At 34.5% G+C, this 23,435-nt stretch overlaps 1 pseudogene; it reads right to left on the bottom strand.

The window, feature by feature from the left end:
• Positions 1–13,465: 13,465 nt before the first annotated feature.
• On the bottom strand, positions 13,466–16,110 carry LOC123386168 (annotated as a pseudogene).
• Positions 16,111–23,435: the final 7,325 nt, after the last annotated feature.

Raw genomic sequence — 23,435 nt, 5'->3', positions numbered from 1 at the left:
TCCGATTCTGTGTCTCCCTCTCTCTCTGCCCCTCCCCCGTTCATGCTCTGTCTCTCTCTGTCCCAAAAATAAATAAACGTTGAAAAAAAATTAAAAAAAAAACAAATCAATGTTACAAAATATTTACAGTACATAAAATGTTTTATAAATGAAGTATAAAACAGCACAGTGCACTGAAAAACATCACAATTTCTTTCAAGATCCCTTTCCAGTTGTGAAGATTATGTGGATCCCCATTGCCTTCTCCACATTCTGCTGCTGAATATTTCATAAAGGGATATATTTAAAGAAAGAAATGTAGAACTTTAAGTGAGAGTGTGAACTACAACTTTTTCCATATATCACAAAAGTTGTAATAGAAAAAGAATACATTGATTTACCATTGTATCATTTTGGAGGACCTGTTTGCCTGAAGAGTTCCTTTGAGAGGGGTAAAACAAATGTTTTCAGGTCACTTCCCCCTTGTCCCCAGACCAATGAAGTTATATGCCAGTTTGGGATACAAAGCAGGATCTCAAAGTCTGACTTGAGAGGAGAAAGCTTAACAACTAAACAAGGGCAAAGTTTTGCTAATTTATATTGGCAAAAATATGGAGAAAATATATGGGAATATCTTCTGAGGATGCCAGATCAGAAGTAAAGAATCATCTCCAATCAGACGGAACATACCAACAACAATGTGTTTACTAGAGATGGGTCTATGTTCTAGCTCAGACAACTGGTATCGGTTCTTCTTCTTTTTTTTTTTTTATGTTTATTTTCTAGAGAGAGAGAGACACACACAGAATCCGAAGCAGGCTCCAGGCTCTGAACTGTCAGCACAGAGCCCAATGCAGGGCTTGAACTCACAAATCGTGAGATCATGACCTGAGCCAAAGTCAGACGCTCACCTAACTGAGCCACGCAGGCGCCCAACTGGAATTGGTTCTAATTGGTTCCTTGCTCAATTACTGACTTTTGATCTCAAAGGTGCCCTTTGCTTAAACATAAATGGGCAAGAAGTAGTTTTAAGATATTAGAGAAACATGGTGGTTGGAGAGTATTTAACATTGTTATTCACTGAACTCTCACAAACAAACCCTTACAGGTCTACTGACATTATCCGACTTGAGCAACATCCATTTTGACCTTTATGTTTAATTGAGCCTTTGATATTTCTGAGTAGTTTTTTTTTAAACATTTTCACTGTATTTTCTAGGGTGGAATGGGTTGGGCAATATATATAAGAGGTAAAGATAACAAATAAAGATAATTTTCAAAAAGTTTGGCTGTGAACGAGGTTGTGAACAATGATAAGCAGGGAGCTATATGTTTGTGTTCCATACAAACCTTCAAATTCTATACTGTGAAAATATAGATCAGAAATCACATTTGACATTTAGGAAATGCTCAAAGATTTTAGATTAAATAAATGAATGAATTTAACAGAAGTGCCTCTCTTCCTGGTCATAAAGAACCATAATTGCTAAACACAATCTGACTCCTTCATATTAGGCTTAGATGTTTGATTTGGAAAAAAAAAAAAAGAAAAAAAGAATAACATACTATTCTCCAACCACCTAGATTCCCCTCCAATCCTGGGGTTTTGTTAATTTTATACAAGGCACTCATTTATATTAGTACACCAAACTATATGGAGAGGTCATCTCTCCAAAAAAAAAAAAAAAAAAAAAAAAAGAGAAAAGAAAAAGAAGAAGAAGAAGAAGAAGAAGAAGAAGAAGAAGAAGAAGAAGGAGGAGGAGGAGGAGGAAATATTCCTATCTGGAAAATTCCTCTAGTTTTGAAAATTAGTTATCTCTTCTTTGATAAGATAATGAAGATATTCCCTTAAACAAACAAATAACAACAACAAAAGAGTAACTTCACTTTAACAATGCAAAAAGTCATGAAGTCTTTTCCAACTCAAGGTGAAATATGAGAATGTATGAAATATAATTCCTTCTTCATCCACGAGTTACATTTATTTGAATTCATTATGAATTTCTTGATATGGGTATCATTTAAAAACCTAAGGCTAAACTCCACAGAGCAGTGACTTGACAACAATACTCTTTGTCAGGATTTTAAATTTATACCATCTTGGGTTGGGATTAGTTGCAATGGTTAAAATTCAATTTGTAATACTTAGGCATCAATTTGTTTTCAAAAGCTAAGATGCAAAGTCAAGAGGCTTGGCAGTGGGAATGAATTCATAATGAGTAGTTATAGTCCCATCTGGAAATGGCATAAATAAAAATGAATAAATCAAATGGCCTTTCTTATTTGCATATTTAAAGACTAACAAGAAACAGACTGTTTGAAATTACTTCCATTTTAATAAATTGTATAACCTGAGAAGTTTGCATTTCAGAGCCCTCCATTTTATAAGATCACACCATGAGACTTATTTTATTCAGGCATTGTGTTACTTACTTTTGAGTGAAGCCACAATGTGGGAACTTAGTTATAGGTCAAATGAGCATTAATAGTACCTTTAAGTATATACTTGTAAATTGCCATGTTCATATTTCCTTCAAATAACCACACGTGTGTTATTTGAGAGGTGCACATGAAAAATGTTACCAATAATTATTTTCATATGCAATTGTTTTTTATGCCAAAACTCCTGAGAAAGGGGAATATGACATTGATACTGTTGTCAGTTTATTAGATTGAGCAGAAGTAACCATTTTTTAATGTGGATACGACACAAAAACAACAGTGGATAAAAACTAAACCAGTTCAGTCTTGGAAAATAGGAGGGCAAAATAATGCATTTTACAAAATTTATCAGTGATAATTCTTGGAAGCTGACCTAAGTAGTGAGTCAACACAGTCAATATAGTCATTCTAATAGTCCTACATACAGACGAACAGTATATGCTGGGGCGCCTGGATGGTTCAGTTCGTTAAGCCTCCAAGTCTTGGTTTCGCCTCATGTCATGATCTCATGGTTCCTGGATTCCAGCCCCGCGCCATTGGGCTCTGGGCTGAGGGTGGAGTCTGCTTGGGATTCTCCTTCTCCCTTTCTCTATGTTCCTCCCCACTCTGTGTTCCTCCCTCCTCACACATGTGCACGAGCCTCTCTCTCTCTCTCTCAAAATAAATAAACTGAAAAGAAAAAAAACAGTATATGCCACAATTTAAAACAATATAAAACGCAAATGTAAAGATTATCGAGATGTTGCAAAACACACAAAAAAATCTACCGTTAAATCAGCTTGTATTAACCAAATAAAACCTGTGAAATTTCTCACAAGCCTCAAAGTTTAGATGCATATTGAACATATTTTATGGAAAATGTCAGGAATTACAAGTTCAACACTCTGACAAGGGACATTTCTGCTTTCTCAAATTGCATTGGAATTACTTCTAAGGCAGAAGGGCGGAGAGAGGATACAACAGAGGAGAATGAAACCTATAAATGCCACGGAAAAATAGGTGGGGCATGAATTGTGAGTCATTTCTCTAAGAAAGAATGCCCATAGGATTAGTTTACGGAGAGCTCATAGTGAAGAAACCATTACGAAGCAGATACACCAGTGGGTTTCTTCAGAGGTGAGAGTTTTTCTGTCCATTGAGAAAACTTTCCAACTCAACGAGAAGAGGCACAGGAAGCATGATTGGACCACAGGGAACCAACAAAACAATTAAAGGCTTTCTATGAAAGGGTGGGTGGTTGTCCCTGATGAAGCTTCAGATATCTATAAAACACAGGAAGTAAAACAAACAAAACATACAAGCTAACTAACTAGCATGTTAGCCCGGAGTCCAAGAGAGGATAATTGGATCGCTTGCCTGCTCCTATCCCAGAAACTTAAAGCACATTCTGACTCTTCCTGCACTAGGATGCTTGCCTACAATGTAATTAATAAGCATATCTTAGAGGGAGATGAATACTCAGTTCCAAATCCATCATCTCTCTTTAGTATAAGTATACTAAGTTTAGTACACTTAATTTAAAAAACTCCAGCCATAGGTAAATTCAAAGGTGCTTTGGACAACCACAATATTGTTTAAAAAACCGGTAAAGTTTTCACACAGGTAGCCCTAAAAGGATCTTGAAGATCTAAGTATCTCCTCTTATATTTTAAATACATACCTAAAATACGGAGTGCCTGGGTGGCTCAGGAGGTTGAGTGCCCCACTTTGGATCTTGTCTCAGGTCATGATCTCACGGTTTATGGCATCAGGCCCTGCATTAGGCTCCATGTTGACAACACAGAGCCTGCTTGGGATTTTTCTCTCTCCTCCTCTCTCTGCCCCTCTCCAGTTCATTTTCTCTCTCTCTCTCTCTCTCTCTCTCTCTCTCTCTCTCTCACTTTATCTCTCAAACTTTTGAAAATAAATAAATAAATACCTTAAATAGTTGCATAAATTATAAAGATCATAATTTCAGATATAAATTTGATATTTTTAAATAAAATAGCTATATCATTATCTTATTGGTTGAATATATATATATATATATATATATAAATCAGATATCAACTATCTATTTAAAAATATGTTAAGTTTTGCTTTTATTATTACAATGTTACAGTTTATCTTCTTGAAAATATTTTTCCATTCCACGTTCCCTGAATAATTTTATAAAGCACAATATATTATATATATTATCCTTAGTGTTTATTTTTTCTAAGAGTGAAAGACTGAGAGTTTGTATGTGCATGAAAGTAGGGGAGGGGCAAAGGTGGAGTGAGAGAGAGAATCTCAAGCAGGTTACACACCCAGCCCAGAGCCTGACATAGAGCTGGATCTTACAACCTTGAGATCATGACCTGAGCCCAAATCAAGAGTCGGATACTTAATCCACTGAGCCACCCAGGTGCCCCTTAGTCTTTTGAGAAGTCTGTCATATCTCTGTATCCTGAACTTTGTTCATTTTAATTTCCCCTAACAGTAAGACTATTTTTTTTAATCTTTAGGATTGAATTATCTTTTAATATATGTGCACTTAATTAAAAAAAACTAAGTGTATTACAACTTATGATAAAATAATTTGAATATAACAAGCAAATTTAAAATTCTCCTTCTGTTTCACATGGAGGCTTTCATATCCTTGGACAATTTACTATAGTAAATTTCAGGATGATGGTGTGGTAGGGTCCCCTCCCTACGGAGAGAAAACAACAACAATAACAACAAAAAAACAACAACCCTCAAGTCAACTTGTAACATAAGACCACTTAATCAGACCTCATGTTTGTGTGTTACCATATATGGAAGACAAAGAAACAGAAAATGTATACAAAACTAAGCCACATGGTGTTCGGGGCTCAGTTCTTCAGGCACAAACCCAACTGAGCAGTGCCAGCAGGAATAAAGTTGCTTCCTGGAAAGTAAAACCTCAGTGTCAGGACCCTCTGTGCGAGAATCCTGTTACAGTGGTAGATGTAACTTTCTTCCTTAAAAGGCAGAAAAAAGGCTTTTAAAGGAAAGGGGTAAAAGGGGGCCTGGGTGGCTCAGTCCGTTAAGCATCCAACTTCAGCTCAGGTCATGATCTCATGGTTCGTGGGTTCGTGAGTTCGAGCCCTGCATCGGGTGCTCTGCTATCAGTGCAGACCCTGTTTTGGATCCTCTGTCCCCCCTCTCACTCTTGCCCTTTTCCAGCTCTTGATCTCTCTCTGTCTGTCAAAAATAAATATAAATTAAAAAAAAAAGGGGGCACAGGAGCATGTCAGCATTCAGTGCAGGCCCATTCTCCATCAGATCCATTTTGGAAAAGCATGTGTCAGTTAACTAGAATATGCTTCCCACCATTGTATATACCTCATGGGATGTCCTCATGCACTCACAGTGCAGAAACACTGAAGTTTGAAGTCCACTAGTTTAATCACAATTAGAGGCATTCTTTTATTACCAATGTGATGTGTATATACACATATATATATATGTGTGTATATATATATATATATATATATATATATATATATATATAATCACACACAGAGTTGGTTATATGTATATAGATGATATAGATATAGATATAGATATAGATATAGGCTTATATACCCAACAATTTTAATATTATGTATCAACTTAAGAGATTCTTAAAAATTCATGGCAAGAATTCTAGCAACATTGTGTTCAAGAATGAAAGCTCATACGGGCAAGTGACTTACATTTATATAGAATACTCTGCACTTGTTACAAACTGAGGAAAAGCTACATGGTTAATAGAATAATTATAAAGTTAACCTTAATGGAGAAATTATAGTTACACAAAGTTCTGACATTTACCCTCACAGCAGCTGAATGAGAAATTTGCTAATATTTACAGGTATTTCAATGTTAAGTAACTTTCTCTAGTTCACATAGTTAAGTAAAAAAGGTCAGGATTTGAAACCAGCATTCTGACTCTGGAGCCAGACACAGAGCCGTTCAATAGACTCCAATGACATAGAAAGATATAATTGATACACTATTAAAGAGGAAAATAAATAATTTTACAAAACAATTAAAATAGTATGAATTCACTCTCACAAAACAGAATTAAGAAGAGTAGTTAGGTATATGCATACGTGTGTGGTTAAGGTGAATGATGAAAGAACTGAATGTTAAATTTCATGTACTTTTAATTACATTAAATTTAAATAGCTACATGTGACTACTGGCTACCACAGGGCAGAATACAGATCTCGAGAGTAACAACAAGACAATTTTATGTCATGAATTAATTAAAGTTGTGTTCAGAAAAAAAAAAATCATGACCTGAAATGCATATATTACTAAGTAAGAAAAAGTGAAAGTAAATGAATGAAGTACTATATTTAACTCAGTGCTAGGGAAAAAAAAAATAAAATAAAAACAATACATTAATTTATGGAAAATATTTGCTAAAAAAACAACAGTTATTACAATGGAAAATCCAATAATACTAGAATGAAGAAATAATGCTAAGTATTATTTACCTGATTTAAGAGAAAAGTAGAAAAAAAATAGGAACTCAAAAATCTATCCATGAAAAACAGAAAAACCATAAAAAATTGCTAATAAGAATAAAAATAATATTAATGCAAGGTATTACCAAAGAAATAAAAGAGTATTTTATCCAGCTTTGGGCAGATTTATTAGGAATGCTAGATGAAATAGCTGACTTACTAAGAAAAAACAAATTATTATTTTTGACACAGAGACATTTAACAGATCTAAATATATAATAGACCTTAGAAGACTCTAAGAAAGTGTCAAACTCTCCCCCTTCCCTTCTTCTCTCCCATTTATATGAAAGAATAGGTTCAGATTTCACAGATAAATGAAGCTATCAATGAAATAGAAGTTCAGTTAAACTAAGAAAATAACAAAAGCTTCTAAATACATTTTATAAGAATACCATATATAACAATTGATTTGGAAGTAAATTGATTTATTCAAATAAAATCATCCTAAGTCTCTACACGCATCAATATCGTGTCTTATCAATATGACAGGTTAATATTCACGTTGTTTATATTAGACATAGTGGTTCGACCACTGCATATTTCTCTACTGTAAAGATACTTACAGTTGATTTAGTTTTGCCCTAAATGATATAATTTTTAAAAATAGTTATTCCTCTTGGAAACTGTGGTGAAAGTTGTCAAAACTGGAGAAGAAATAAGATTATATCATATTTCTGTGGAAGAGGAAATGACCAGTTCACACTGGAAAGTAGTTTGTAAGCAAAATCTCCGTGCTTTGACACCACAGGAGAGTCTGTATATCACATTAAGCCTCAGCCCTGAGCAGGGTCTGAGTTTATGGAGCTTTCCTTTTATATAATTGAAGAAGCAACATAGTGTATCACGTGAGTCATTGAAGTGTTACAAGTAGCAATAGAAAGTATTTCTTGGTTAGATTAAGAGAAGAGAATATAGTTGGCTGGGTAGCTTCCTGGAAAATTTTGTGGTTAGCAGACCAGTTTTTCAATCAGCTTGGTTAGCAAGTTTGAAATACTTGTATTTTTTTGACTATAATAACAGGGAAATATAATATTTGAAATGTATTACAAATAGTAATGTCAGCTAAAATGACATTTCCCAACAGGAATTGTGATAAGATCCTGTTCGTTTTGAATTATTTTGTAAAGAATATCTTGCATTTCTCCATGAAGTGAATAGGAACTACAGAAATAAAAGACATATTTTTATTCTATTGGAGAATGTTTGTATTCCTATTTTAAATATGTTATTGAGAAAAACGTATGGATTTTATAAAATGCACTTCTAACATATGCAATTATTTCATTTGCATTAACTGTAATTTTCTTTTTCTTTTCCTTTTTTTTAACTTATGGAAAAGTTTATGGTATCAATAGACTTGTTTAAATTTTTTTTTTACATTTATTCATTTTTTTTTGAGAGACAGAGAGGGACAGAGCGCAGGTCGGGGAGGGGCAGAAAGAGAAGGAGACACAGAATCGGAAGCAGGCTCCAGGCTCGGAGCTGTCAGCACAGAGCCTGACACGGGGCTCGAACCCAAAAACTGTGAGATCATGACCTAGGCTGAAGTCCAACACTTAACTGATTGAGCCAACCAGGCACTCCAATAGACTATTACATTGAATTAATTCTTGAATATCCAGGTTATTATAATGAAACTCCAAGACTGATAGACCAATCATTTAGACCATCCTTAAACAGACACCCCATTGGTTAAGAGTGGTTTCTGGCTTTGTATTTCTTAGGCTGTTATTCTTCCCTTACTTGCCATATAAATTTAATCAAGTTGCTTGTCCTTATAATGTCACAATTTATCTATTAAATTGGATACAATAATAGGATCCGACATGTTTGTTGTAAAGATTTCAAATGAAGTCTATATACACTTAAAGAGATGCTTGAAATAGAGTAAGTTCTCAAAATTAATCTATTAGCTTTACATCTATTTTCATAAATTACAGGTGGGCTCTTAAACTATTCAAGGTAGGTAGACAGGATTATGTTTCTCATTTTCAACAGCTTGAGCCTGATTTCTGTCGAATCTTATTGGCATATGAAATAAATTCTAAACCAGATTTGTAGAACTTAATTTTCATGAGAGATCAAGGCATATACCTTCGGTTCAAAGACGGTGAGCTAAGCAAGGTGGAACAGGTGGGAGTGATGATACCTTACCCAGTCTTCTTGCTCAGCCCTTAAGAATCCCAAGGTAATGGAGATACAGCAATTCATTAAGTGATAATAAAAAGGACTTCACAGTAAGGGAGCCAATGATGCAGTAGGTCCCCCTTTGATTAAAGGTAGTGTCTTCAAAATCCACATGTGCACACCCATACAGGTATGCAAGCACACAACGGTGCCCTCAGGCACACATGCAAAGACAGTGTTGCAAACATTCGCTTTCACAAGCAATGACGCACATATGGAAACCCTAGGTTCCAATAAGATGGTTTTAGGGTGTGGGGTCTTCGGGAGAAAATTAAATTCATTGAAAGTGGAGCCCCCAGGGTGGAATTAGTATCTTCAGGAGAGGAAGACACATAGGCCTTTCCCGCTTCACCATACAAGAGGGCAGCTGTCTATTTTGGCCCCCTGATCTTAAGCTTCCAGCCTTCACAAATGTGAGAAAATAAATGTTTGTTGTTAAAACCACCCAGCCTATGATAATTTCTTATACCACAACAAACTTCCTAAGGTAAGCTGGCAGAGTTTGTTTTCTGATTTGAGCAAGAATCAACAGAAGAAAAAATAAGCAAGGGGGTATGGGTAAAGGCAGAAGCATAGGTGAACCTAAACATTTAGTCAGATAATTAGAGAATTCTTGGAAAGGACTGACAGCAGAGGGGAATTTTCACAATCAAAACCATAGTTGCGCTTTCATTGTCATAGTGATTTTTAGCTGACTTTTATTCATGAAATTTCAGTTGACTGAGGAAAAAATGAATTCTATTCACACTTATAAGATGTACATATGTGTGTAAAAGTACTCGTATGCTTATCCTGAACTGAACTAATTGTTCACTGGCATGGTGCCCCTGACAGCAAATACAGGCCAGCTTCAGAGCTAATGGTGTAGTTGACAATTAAGCTGTGCTTGGTCTATCATTCAGGGTTCAAGGACTACCTGTATTTTTGCCTACTGACTTTGATTTGGTTTGTCCCAAAGCAAAGACTTACTGCAACATGGAATAATGTCTCTAGAGCCTTTCATTCGAAAAGGGTATTGGCGCAGATGAAACCCATCATTCGCTACCACCGTGATGGATCGGAAAACTCAAGGAGTCTTCTGTAACTTTATTTTAAAAAAGTTGTACAGATGCTCACTGTGGCACTATCAGAAAACATCGTATTGATTGTCTCCTGAATTTCTAGGTAAGGAGAAAAATGCACATATACCTGCACACATACCTACATACACACAAACAGATACGTATCATATTGGAATTAAACTTACTCTTTGCTAGTACTTTCTGATAGTACCTAGCAAAGATACTGGACTATTGCAGGCATTTGGTAGACAACTATAAAGGGTTTAACATGCAACACACCAGGGAAGGCACACACCAGGACCCAACAAAACCCACCACCCACCCTACATTCTTGAATGATTATAACTCTGTAAAAACACCAGTGCCATTTTTTATGTTCCAAAATAGAGAACACGAGAAAGAAATCTTCCACTTTCAGCACAGTGGCAATAAAATATAAAATAATCAATGGATTTGCCACAGGGCCTAGAATATGAATCACCTGGACCACTATCATTTTTTCCATTACAGAACACAAAATAATTTTCTTGGTTAAAGGCAGTTGTTACCCTATCGCCTGCTCAAATCAATATCAGCTGTATGGTTGAGAATCCTCTGGCTAAAATTATATATCAAAGATGCTTAAAGCAAGGGAGAATCATTTTTGTTGTGTTTCCTTGACTTCTCTACTCTCTTTTACTTTATATATAACAGCCAAGACACTGGGATTTTCCTCAAAGCTTCATCCCTGAGACAGTCGTTAAGTGTGGTTCATGATCTCATATTATTGTTCAAAAATATTGGCCTTTAAAAAAAGATCATCATTTCTGTACAACTCAGTCACTGATTCTGAGACAAAAATACAAAAGAGAAATATACAATTTAAGTGAATTTTTCTTGGTTAGTGAAATAAAATTTCAGGAAAGTTATTAAGAAGTTACTCCATGTTTACCTATTTGAAAATTATTTGATCAATAGTAAATATGATATCTATGGAGTTACATTTATATTTCTGATTTATAAATATTTTAAAAATACAAAGGAGATCACTACTTCTCAAAAATAAGTAATTCTAATTTAAAAGAAAATTAAGTTGATAGAGCTAGAGTGACACCAAATATTGTTATGTCATTCCCTCAGGATGAAAGAACAAAAAGCTAAAAGACATATGCAGATTTATTTCTACTACTCATCAGTAGGGATCATTAAGAACATGTGTAGATGACATTAATTACCTCAAATAAATAGGAGAAAGAAGAAATCTTACCGACTAGTTTACAAAACTCTTTTTCCAGAACTTTCAAATGTGGAGAACATCATCAGAGACATGAACATACCAATTCTTTTATTGAATTTTATTTCCACAACAAAGGAAGTGGTTTTTACCAGTGCTAAACATTACTCAGGAATTTTTCATTTGCTTATAAATAGCTCTAAATCGTAATGTGCTAATGCGTATATTGTTTTTACAAGTGTTTGTTAGCCAGATACACATCACACGCCAGTATCTATGATAGCTACAGGTTACATTAGACAGCCAAGAGCCAATACAAACCTTTCCAGGATGAACATACTCCTGATTTATATGTCTTTATTTCTCTCACTAAATTTTGGTGACTTTGATTGTATATATGAACAACTGAGAGAGAGGAGAGAGGAGAGAGAGAGATAGAGAGAGAGAGAGAGAGAGAGAGAGAGAGAGAGAGAGAGAGAGAAACAGGGAGCAAGAGAGACAGAGGGAGAGATAATAAGGGAGGTAGGGTTGATAGAGAAAGAATATATATGGTTTGAGTCTATGGGAGGTAGAAAATTTCTTCTCACCAATTCTTAACCCAACTTAAGTGGTGGAATAATTAATAAATTAAAAAATAAAAAGTAAATAAAATTCTATTATTAGCTCAGGCAAATATTATGTCTTCAATAATGTAATCAAATAATATTTATGTGAGGTTTACCAGGTAACATGATGGAATGAGTTGGCATGCTCTGACTAACTCTATCCCAACTCTACCACAAACACTTACTAGCACAGATAAAATAAAATAAACCAATAATAATTGAGATAAAATAGAAGAAAAAAGAGGAGTTGGAAGAGAAGTAGAAAGAGAAGAACAAAAAGGAAGAGATAGAGAATATCTAATGCTTAAAATGAAAAAAAATAAATAAATGAAACCTGGACTCATCAGTAAATACTACTGTTTTGGTCTTACTAAAGGCACTAGCCGGGGCTGGATTTTAGCACCCTTAGTGACATAAAAAAGAAGAGATTGAGCTCTCAGGGAGTTAGGAAGTTGGAATTCAATTTATATCATACATCCAGATTATGCATGTAGTTCCAATAAGATGCAAGAAAGTACATCTAAAAATACCACTAGAGGATCAGAGAGTTTGCCAACTAACTGAATATCTGTGTCTAATTGTGTACCAGGTTGAGGGAGGAGGGTATGTGTTAGTTGTTTCATGAGATTGAAAAACTGAGCACACATGCCTGTCAATGGTGTCTGAATTTATATAGTCTGTGTGGGCAGGACTTAAACAAAAATGAATGGGGCACCTGGGTGGCTCAGTCAGTTAAGTGTCTGACTCTTGGTTTTGGTTGAGGTCATGGTTTCATGGTTTGGGAGTTGAAGCCCTGCATCAGGCTCTGCACTGACAGTGTGTAGCCTGCTTGGGATTCTCTCTCTCCCTGTCTCTCTCTATGGCCCTACTCTCCTTGTGCTTTCTCTCTCTCTCTCTCTCAAAATAAATAAATAAACTTTAATAAATAAATAAATTAATTAATTAATTAAAGAGAAAGAAATAAAGCCAGAACAAAACTTTTGATATTCTTTTGATCTAGGAAGAAGCAATATACATTGTCTAAGATCATGGAAGAGGGATGACAAGATGACATTACATGGGTAGATGTTACCACCACGAAAGAAAGCAAACTGGGCAGAAGATGAGCCTACAATTAAAGAAAGACAGACAGAAAGGCAGAGAGAAGGGCAGAGAGAAAGGCAGAAAGAAAGAAAGAAAGAAAGAAAGAAAGAAAGAAAGAAAGAAAGAAAGAAAGAAAGGAAGGAAGGAAGGAAGGAAGGAAGAAGGAAGGAAGGAAGGAAGGAAGGAAGGAAGGAAGGAAGGAAGGTAGGAAGAAAGAAGGAAAGGAAGGAAGGAAGGAAGAGAGAAAAAGGAAGAAAGAGAGAAAGAAAAATTTTAAATGAGGATCATCAGAAGATTAAATAGAAAAATCTGTTCCCCAAGGACTATAAATAAGAGAAAAGTCATAAAATTTGAAATATATGTTACAGTAGTATGTTTTAAATTATTATGAACAAATAGTATAAATATGAACAAAATGAAATGTAATTTCTATAAAGTCTTTATTATTAAAAATTCAATGAATGGTTAAAATAGCATATCATGTACAAATCTGAGGACAAAATTAGTTAACTAGAGCTATATTTGTGTCAATATTTGTATGGACAGCACAGTTAAAAACAGATGTACTATATGAGAAAATGTTTCAAAAACAGACCTGAAAGATACATTGCATGATGCAAAATATGTCTTATAGGAATATCAAAATGATAAAGAAAATGGCAATGAATAGGTAGTCAAAGCAATGTACAAAGATGAGATTTTAAGAGATGATGAATCTCACAACCTGAGATTAAATCAAAATACCAATTCAAGGACTACACCAAAAGCAAATCTACGTCTGAACACTTTGGAATAGAATTAAAAAATACAACTGAAAAGAAAATCGTAAATCACACTGAAGAGAAAAATAGATGATAACTAAACTACACCAGTTGTTTTTCAGAAAAAAAAAAATTGAGTTCAAGAGTTTAGTTATTTTAAACCTAACTAAAATTTAGTTTTGCTATTATAATTCATAGTTAAAAAGTGTCCTAAACTCTCGACCTCAGAAAGAGGGAAATAAATCCAGAAGGAAGGAAAGAATCTGAAAAGCAGTTAAAATTAGTAAACAGTAATAAACATAAGTAACTATCGACAGTGACGTGCATAATAAAAATGATGATTAATTTTGGGTGGATAAATACTAAAGAGCAACTAAAATACTAAACAATGATGAAATGGATGATGTTAAGGAGTGATAATATTTAAAATATTCTTTAAAAAAATATTCTTAAAAACTCCTTTCTAGATCAACTTAATCATGAAATTGTTTTTATCTTTTTTCAAGTGATTTTGTTAAAGATTTAATTGTAACCAATAGAATAAAAATAGCATATGTAACACATAACTCTTTAGATACAAAAATTTAATAAAGAAAATGTGAAAAATGTGAGTAGTCATTTGACTTAAAGAAATGTCAGTAATAAAAAAAAAAAAGAAAATTGAAAATACTTGGTCCAAAAATCAAAAAAACAAAAATATATAGGTAGAATGACATTCAATGATTAAAATAATTTTTAATGGCGTAAGACTCCAATTTTATTACTTTTTTAAACTTTTAAGAAGTAAGTAATTTTTTTGGTATTTACCAAGTAAGTATCTCACACAGGTAAAAAGAATGAAGACTTTCAGCTCATTTTAACCCCACTTTTGGTATTATTGGATTCAATCTGCTAATATTTTAATTAGATTTGTGAAATAATACCTATTAGAGAAATTGATCTATAGTTTTTCTTTTAATGTCCTTGATAGGGTTTGATATAAAGATTATCCTCACTTCAAAAAAAAAGATCTAAGAATGATTTTATCTTTATGAAATAGAAGATTTTGTATTTTTCCCTTTCTTAAATATTTTGAAAGATTTGCTAGTGAAATCATCTAAATCGGGAGATTATTGTGAGATTTAAAATAATGAACATAATGTTCTGAAAAGAAAAAAATGCTATTGAGATTTGTCCATTTCTCCTTTTAGTACTGTTAAGTTATATTTTCCTGAAATTGCATCACCTAAATTGTCAGATTAATATACAGTTTCAATTTTATTTATTTGTTTGTTTATTTATTTTCACCAATAGGATTTTTTTATCTGTCACCATTAAATGTCTGAATTTCCCACAGATTCTTGGGCTGGTGGCTCAGACCCATCAGCTTGTTCAGTTTTAGCACTGGTCTCATCTCTAGTCGCTTTTCCAGAAATACTACCTTTACCAGAAAGGTCCATAAGCTTTCCCAGTTCAAACCTGGGCTTCTTCAGCATTTTTACTTTTCTAGCAAAGATATCATGGAGTGGATAAGTAGATTTATAAGCTTTTCCTATGTCTCTTTTTGATGCTGTCGGATGCTGATTGACTTTTTTTTAAGTCATTCGCACCTCTCAGGTCATAATATGCATTATCTTTTTCCGAAATTTGGTGGACCAGTTGTAACTGAGCATAAGAAGTCTTCCAAATCTGATTGTTGCATTTTTTTAGTAAAATCAACACAAAATACACAAGGCAAATAACCATTGGTAGTCTTAACATCAACATGAGCTTTAATCATGGTCTACCATTTTTGACCAGGGAACACGTTTTGTCAGGGTTAAAACGCATGCCATGAAAATTAGTCAGATAGTTTTTGCCCTGTACATCCTCAGCAATTTGCTTGATTTTTCTAAGTGTAACTTCATCATTCTGCAGATCAGCAAGGCTCACCTCCAAAACACTACCATTGAGGCCATCAGATGCCATTTTGCTTCCTTGAACTCTCACGACTTGTGTTTTTCCAATATTTCTTACACTGAACATAGCTGGTGCTTTCACATCATGCCAATCTTTCTTAGAAAATGGATCAACTACTCTCTTCTGGGCTCCCTTTTGCCACCTTTCATTAGGCCCTTGCTCTGGTGGAACATATATTCTTTACATTTCTAATGTCTTTAACATCTGAATGTCTTTAAGCTCTATCTTTAATATCTAATATATTTTTAAAGTTTATTTATTTATTTTGACAGAGATAAAGAGACAAAGAGCACATGCACAAGCAGGGGAGAGGCAGAGAGAGGAGAGAGAGAATCCCAAGCAGGCTCTACACTGTCAGTGCAGAGCCAGACATGGGGCTTGATTCCACGACCCTGGGATCATGACCTGAGTCGCAATGAAGAATCATATGCTTAACCAACTATGCCAGCCAAGCATAATATCTTTCTCATATCTTTCTGATAGTATAGATTTATCACTTTTCCCCCTTAATTAGTCTTACTAAATTCTTATTTATTTTGTTATGTTTTCCAAAAATTAAATTTTACTTTATTGGTTTCCTTTACAAATAGAGGGAAAGATGCTTACTTTATAATTTAATACATTTTCTTTTATATTTACTTTTTCTTCCTATTTTCTTTGACCATCTTAACTTTAAGCTGGTGCAGTCTGCCTTTCACCCTCTCTCCCAAATACTTCACAAAAATAAGTCTTGTCAAATTTAGCAAGACCACCACATTCCTATTTCCATATGAAAATTTTTTTAAGAATGTTGGAAATAGGTTGTTGATCATCATGTCACAATTAAATATATAATCTAGTGACTTAGAATATAGCCTCTGGAGGCAAAATTTCTGGGGTTGAATTCTTGCTCTGCTGTATGACCTTACATAAATTGCTTTACCTCTCTGTGTATAGTTTTCTTTATCATTAAAATAAATATTCCAAATGTAATATGGGATTGAGTTGATACATGTAAAATTCTTAAAACAAGCCTGGCACATATTTAAATTCTTAATGTATGTTTGCTATCATTATTATATCCTCATGTTTGTTTTCATCTAAGCAGTTGTGAAAATTACAGTGCATAACCATTTCCAAAACTTGGTAACTCTCAACAGGTGGTTTTCAAACTTTCATTTATGTCTGAATCATCTGGGTTGATGTCTAATATGTTTTGGGTCCTAAGCAAAATATTTTAATTTAATAACTCTGGGTAAGATTCAAAAATCATTTTTCCAATAATTACTCCAAAGTTCTCGTGTAGGTGGTTTACAGAGTACATTTTAAAATCCTTGCTGCTGATGATTATCTCCTTGACCAAAACGTAGTCAGATTTTTTTCAACTATGCCTCCATCTTGGCCTATAAAGACCTGAACAAACATTACTATAGTTTGTAACAGCTCAAGTCAGTACCCTTAGGATGTCTCCAGACCCTCTTCAAGTACCTGCTTGAGCAAACTCAAGGCTGCCAAAAGAATTTACTCTGTTGCTGCCAATGTCTGAGGATAGGGCCCCTTGTTTCCCAGTCTCTGTGCAAAGGGAGAGGCTTACATTTGGTAAGTGCCAGTTAGAAAACCCAGATGGGTTTCACTTGGACCACCTCCCTCTGCTTTTTGTGAGTTTTCCCTTCCCTGACTGCTGGAGCCCCTGAAATTTCCACTCCCTCCTCTCTATTCTCTTTTCAAACATCCCATCACCTCTGAACAAAGAATGGAGCTCAGCACTTGCACCTACAATCCGTAGTTACTGAATAAAATCTGTTCTCCTTGAAATTAACGTATGGTGGTGTTTATCTTTGACACTGTCCTACAATTAGCATTACTTTAATGTAATTTTGAAATAAATCGAATGATGTAAGACTCTCAAATTTTATGCTTTTCTTTTTGTTTGGTCCTGCTACTAGGTAACTATGTGCTTTATAAACCTCCCTGGTGGGGCGCCTGGGTGGCTCAGTAGGTTTAACGTGGGACTCTTGATTTTGGCTCAGATCATGATCTCTTGGTTTTGTGAGTTGAAGCCATGCGTTAGGCTCTACATTGACAGCATGGAGCCTGCTTGGGATTCTCTCCCTCTCTCCCTCTATGGCTACCCCTCCCCCCACTCACTCTCTGTCTCTCTTAAAATAAATAAATAAACCTAAAGAATAAAATAAACCAACCAGGTGATTGTTACTGGACAAAAAATTTAAACCCATAAAATCTAATTGTGGCCTTGTTCTTTTTTACCATTAATGTGAAGAGTTTAATTTTGAACTCATTTTTGTTCAATTTATCTATAAGCCCATCCTTATACCAGGACCATGCTGCCTTGCTTCGTGTAGATTTATAGCAAGTTTTGAAATTGGAAAATGTTAAGTGTTTGACATTATTCTCCCGTCAAGTAGTTTTGGCTACTCAGGGTCCCTTGCATTTCCCTATAAACATTAAAATATTTTTTAAAGTTTTTATTTATTTTTGAGACAGAGAGAGACAGAGCATGATCAGGGGAGGGGCAGAGAGAGGGAGACACAGAATCTGAAGCAGGCTCCAGGCTCTGAGCTGTCAGCACAGAGCCTGACTCAGGGCTCGAACTCATACTGTGAGATCATGACCTGAGCCAAAGGCAGACATTCAACCGACTGAGCCACCCAGGCACCCCTCCCTATAAACTTTAAAAACAACTTGTCAATTTCCACCAACAAAAAGGCCTGCTGGGGTTTTGAAAGTGACTTAATTATATCTATAGATCAATTCGTGACAAATTGCCATCTTAAGACATTTAGTCTTCTGATTCATGGACATGGAATGCCTCTCCATTTATTTAAATCTTCCTTCTCACAGAGGCATTTTGTAATTTACAGAACACAAGTCTTGTACTGCTTTTGTTAACGTTACTTCTAAATATTTTATTCATTTTTCATGCAATTGTGAATGGAATTGTTTGTCTTATTTCATTTGCAAATGTTCACTGCTAGTACAGAAATTTAATTAATGTTTCTATATTGATGTTAAATCCTGTGATCCTGATCTGACATTATTTTAAAGCTTTAGTCGTTTTTTGTGATTTATTTGGATTTTCTACATACAGAATCAGGTCATCTGCATATAAAAAAATCTTATCTCTTTCTTTCCAATTTAGATACCATTTATTTATTTATCATTTTCTTCTGTTTTTTCTGTTTTATTTCACTACCTATACACCTTCAATGCATGCAGTGTTGAATAAAAGTGTTGAGAGCAGGCATCCTTGCTTTTTTCCTGATCTTAAGAGGGAAACATTTGGTATTTTACCATTTTAAACTAAAATTTTCACTTTAGCAGTGAAACACCAAATGCTTCCCCCTAAAATCAGGAAAAAGCTATAGCTTTTTTAGCTATAGGACTTTTATAGATACTCTTTATCAGTTTTAGGAAGTTCTCTTCTATTCCTAACCTGTTGAAAATCACCGTCCATGGATAAAAGATTTTTCAAGATGTATTTGTGCATTCATCAATACGATCATGAGGTTTGGTACTTTATTAATATGGTGCATTACATTAGTTGATTTTGGGATATTTATACCAACCTTCCATTCCTGAGATAAACCTCATGTGGGCATGGCGTGCATACCATCATTTTTGTGTGTGTGGCTGGATTTATTTGCGAATGTGTTCCGGAGGATTTTCACATCCATATTCATGAGATCTATTGGCTAGTACTTTTTTCCCCTATTGATGTCTTTTGATTTTCCTCTCTGGTAGGATTATGATAGCAGTTGCCTCACAAAATGAATTAGGAAAGTATTCCCTCCCTCCTGCTCTGCTTTTTCTAAAGAAAATTTTCCATTTCTGTTACTTCTTTCTTTTTCTGGATGAGTTCAGGAGGCATGGTTATTACTTGCTTCATATAATGATTGATTAAATCACCAGTGTAGACATGGGAGCCTGGTCTTTGTGAGAAGATTTTTACTCACTAATTTAATTTCTTCATTTGTTACACATCTATTCACATATTCTTTTCTTATTGTTTTTCTTGTTGTTGTTCAGATTTATCCACATTGTCCAATTTGTTGGCAAAATATTATTCATAAAATTCCCTCTGATCTTTTTAATTTCTGTAAAATCAGTAGTGATAGCCACCCTTTTATTCCTCGTTTTGTTAATTTGTCTATTGTCTTATTTTCTTGCCAACTCTAAAAACTTTTTGACAGGTTTGTTGATTTCTTTCAATAAAATTTTGGGGATTCATTTTTATGTTATTTTTTTGTATTTGGTATCATTTATTTCTTTTCTAATCTTATTTCCTTCTTTTTGTTTGTGTTGGGCTTAATTTGTTCTTTTATTTTCTAGCTTTGTAAAATGAACTCACAGGTTATTGCTCTGAAATATTCCTTTTCTAATGTAGGCATCTCTGTTATAAACTTTTATGTAAGCCCTGTTTTAGATACATGCCGTTAATGTTTATATATTGTGTTTTCATCTTGTTCAACTCAAAATATCTTCTGATTTCCTTTGTGATTTATTCTTGAATTCATTGTTTGTTTAGAAGTATGCTAGTTAAATTCCAAATATTTTTGAATTTCTCAAGTTCTTTTTTTGATTTCTAATGTAATTCCATGGGAATCAAAGAACATATGTTGTAGGAATCCAATTATTCTAAATTTATTGAGAATTCCTATGACCCAGAACTTAGCCTTTCCTGGAGAATGTTCCATGTACTTTTTTTTCTGCTGCTATTGGATAGTGTGTTCTATAAATGTCCATTTGCTCATCTTCATCAGTAATGTCTTTTATGGTCTTATGTCTCGAGTCCTTAAGAGTCTTGCTGATTTGCGCTCTAGCTGAACAGGCTATTGTTGGGAGTAGGGCATTGAATTCTCCAAATAATTTTGTTAAATTTCTTTTTTCTCCTATACATTGTGTAAATCTGCTTCATGTATTTTTTAACCTTTTTTCAGGTGCATGTGTGTTTGTAATTAACATACCTCCCAAGTGAATTGATGTTTTATAATTAGAAAGTGTCCATATTATATCTAAAAACAAATTTTTCCTAATGTCTTTTTTTTTAATATTTATTCATGTTTGAGAGGCAGAGAGAGGCAGAGTGTGAGTGGAGGAGGGGCAAAGAGAAAGAGAGACAGAATCTGAAGCAAGCTCTGGGCTCTGAGCTGTCAGCACAGAGCTCGATGTGGGGATCCAACTCACCGATGGTGAGATCATGACCTGAGCTGAAGTCCGACAGTTAACTGATTGAGCCTCCCAGATGCCCCTGATTAGTTTTTAATCCATACATGCTTGCTACCATTATTGACACGGCTGGATTTATATTAACTATTTTGCTATTTGTTTCCTGTATGCTTCACCTTCTCTCCATCTCTCTCTCTCTTTCTCCCTCTCTCTTTCTGTCTCTCTCTTTTACTTCTTTTCTTGGTGTTATGTAGATAGTTAATGTTCCATTTAAATTCTTTTCTCGAATTATTTTCTGTATTTTTTTTTCTTAGCTGTTGCTCTAGGAGTTACAGTATACTTCTTAATGGGTCAAAAATTCTAGTTTCTTTACATATCTCATCCTGTTTTGTTAGCAGCTGGACTTTACAAAAATTTTTTTTAGTGTTTATTTATTTTTGAGAGAGAGAGAGAGAGAGAGAGAGAGAGGGAGTGTGAGTGGGGGAGGGGCAGAGAGAGAGGGAGACACAGAATCTGAAACAGGTTCCCAGCTCTGAGCTGTCAGCACAGAGCCCAACCAGGGCTCGAACTCATGGACCATGAGATCATGACCTGATCCAAATTCAGACGCTCAACTGACTGAGCCACCCGGGAACCCCAAAAGCTGGACTTGTAGAATTACACTGCAGTAATATTGCAACAACTCTAGACTCTGAGTCCCATCAAGATTGATATTTTCTCCTGTTTTCATGTTTGTGTATTTGGACTAATTTGTGGCCATGTCTCTGCTTAGTTACTTGTTTCTGTTTTTGTCTTAATTCTTGTTTTTATTTTTAAGGTCAGCTTCTTTGATGTAGCTTTTGGGTCAACATAGCTTAGTTTTCATCCAGTGCTTGTTCAGAGGTTATGCTCACACACTTTGAAAGAGTAGAACTCTCACATTTTGCCCATAGATCTCTTAAAATTCAGTAGCTCATTAGGGCTCCTCTGCTCTCTTCTAAGTTTGCACACAGTGTTGTGCATGCAGCCTTTCTGGCAGTGAGCCTGCTAGTCCTGAGGCCATGGCTTGCACTCCTAGGTAGAATGTCTGTATGACAGAGCTGGGATGGGTAAGAAAAACGTGGCCCCGGACTAAACTCCCACAGTCCCTCAAGGTGTTTATGGACGCTCAGTTGAGATCCTTAAAGTCATGTTTCTCATTTGTTGTATGCTTTGGGTCAATTTCCAGAGCCTTTAAATGGTTATTTTTGACAATTTGTCCAGTTTTTATCATTGCTTTTTGGAGAGAGATTTTGTCATTTTCTTCAATTTGCTGTTCCAGAAGCCTCACGTTGTTCTTTTAAAGCTACTTTAGATAAAGTTGGGATTTTTTTTTTCCTCTGATTTTTTTCTTGGAATGAAATACAAGTATTTAAAGTTTCTCAATTATATTTGAATCCCAATTGTTATCTACATTGAGGATGACAACGGTGTTTTTTCTTATAATAAAATATATTTAATTTAATCGAATAAAAATATATTTATGGTTTTTTTCTCCTCAAGTACCTTATGTATAGAAACATATCTAAACCCCTTTGACCAAATTTCAAGATGTCTTTACAAATTTATTTTTTTCTGTAAAGGTTCATTTTCCTCTGATAAAAAATGTACAGAGGTGTTTTATATAAACAATATATACAAGAAAAGATTTGTCTTACTATTTGAAATATTCTCAAAATTGGAATATTAAGACAGATCGCACAATTCTTAGATGAAAACTGGAAAACATTCACCAGGCTTTTTAATTTTCTGGTGAAATTTCTATCTTAGAAAAATGCCATATGGAGCTGGGGAAAAGTGTGCCTTTAATAATCAAATGCATTAATCAAACATTAATTTTTGCTAACGTGGGTAGAGAGATCGTATTATGATTCTATGGCATATGTTTGATTATACAAACAGGAGTGCAGCACAGTTCTGTCTGAAACTCTATGATTTGTTGACTAAAAGAGAAATTCTCATCATAAAAATCTCAGGAAGTCTTGTAGCTACTTAGTAAAGATTGATGTCACCTTGATGTGGGTGGTGTCACTAAATCTGATTTATACTATCAATTCTTTCTCAACTTTATTTTTTCTTAAGTAGATTCCTGTACTGTTGTTAGCATATGTAACATTCAGTCTTGTAAGAATTAGAAGCTGGAATGGTTTCAATAAATGGCTAAGAATTTTACAACTAATAATACTGTTCAAGTTCACTTTTCAAGTTCAATTATGAAGTTATTCAGTCACCCAGTTATTCAGCCATCCAGTTCTTCATGCCATTATTTGATTATGTATAACTTTAAAAAGGATAAATTGAATAAAATTTTATATTTAAATTTAAATATTGAAATACCTGGTACATTTCAAGGCACATAAAATAGGCTGAATCATTCTGGAAGACATTTTGTCCCTAAATCTCTGTAAGCCTTTTGAGCTTTTCAGAGACCAGCTTCTTCCTCACCTCCTTTAGCCATGCTTATCCTAAGACTGTCTTTC

This window comes from Felis catus, chromosome B3, assembly GCF_018350175.1.
Source record: "Felis catus isolate Fca126 chromosome B3, F.catus_Fca126_mat1.0, whole genome shotgun sequence".
Classification (NCBI taxonomy): domain Eukaryota; kingdom Metazoa; phylum Chordata; class Mammalia; order Carnivora; family Felidae; genus Felis; species Felis catus.
Note: the sequence above shows the minus strand (reverse complement) of the source record. Positions and strands in the feature narration are given on the sequence as shown.